The following is a 1,141-nucleotide window of genomic DNA, read 5'->3' on the forward strand; positions in this document are numbered from 1 at the left end:
TGTAATACTGACAAGACTACTTTGATATTATGTTTTGAAAACCATAAAAGTTGTCCATTACCTTATAAAGGACACTGAAGCGTCTTTCTATGCACTCCTATACTTATCCTGAGCTGTCACGTTTCTGTCTTTGCTACATTGGTGACAGTCTGCAAAAATCCCCACTGAAGGTTGCTGTGCAGGCACAAATGCAAGAGATGACGCGCTTGCAAGTGTTAGCTCAGGAAAAAAAAACAACAAAAAACCCACAACAAATGTCCACCACCATGGCAGCTTGTTACCTGTTTTAACAAGCTGTCACATGTTTTAACAAATCTTCACATAGCAGCTTGGCTAGGTGCAAAGAAGGGTTTGTCTAAACCTCTGTTGCATCATGCCTCAGCTATGTGTCGCTAGTAAGACAGACTTCAGTGGGGCTTATGAAGTTTTAGTGGCATGAATCCTGCTGTTACTCTAAGTGTGTTAAGCATTCTTTCTGATTGATCTACATGCATCTAAATACTTATTTACAGAGGAGTTAGATGCTGCGGTCTCTGAATCTGACTGAATTATTGTAATATGTACTTACCAAGGCTTTACATAGCCTTGAGGCTTAACTTATGTGATGACTTCTGAAAAAGGGTTTGCTTTCTCAAGTAGCTTGACTGTGAGGAAGGCAGAGGAGTGTAATAGTGTCTCAGCAGCTGCTACCCCATTACAAGTACTTTAAAAATGCATGCACGTGTTCTACAGCAGTTATATGTTTGGAAGGGACTCTCTGGGAGACTTCAATATTGTTCCTTTCTTCCAGTTCCTCGTTTGGACAGTGAAGACATGGCAGCAATGGCAGAGCTTCCTTTTCTCAAGGCTGATGTTAGAGAGATATTTGAAAGTAAGTTTCATGCTGTTTCAGGATAAAGTACTATGCTAGATTCTGCCTTTCATTAAGGATCATCTACTAGCTGATCAGGTACCTGGCATATCCCTGATTAAACACTCTTCCAGAAGGACAAAATCTTCCTTTGGAGCCCAGGCACAAATATCATGGGTAATAGCTCATTTTATAATTAGTTTATGACCACAGTGCTTTATCTCTTTCTTTCTCCAGAGGTAGGACCTGTCTATTTCCATAAGCATTTGGTTTCTTGCATTTTAAAAAATC

Source organism: Pygoscelis adeliae, unplaced genomic scaffold, assembly GCF_000699105.1.
Source record: "Pygoscelis adeliae isolate BGI_AS28 unplaced genomic scaffold, ASM69910v1 Scaffold38, whole genome shotgun sequence".
Classification (NCBI taxonomy): Eukaryota; Metazoa; Chordata; class Aves; order Sphenisciformes; family Spheniscidae; genus Pygoscelis; species Pygoscelis adeliae.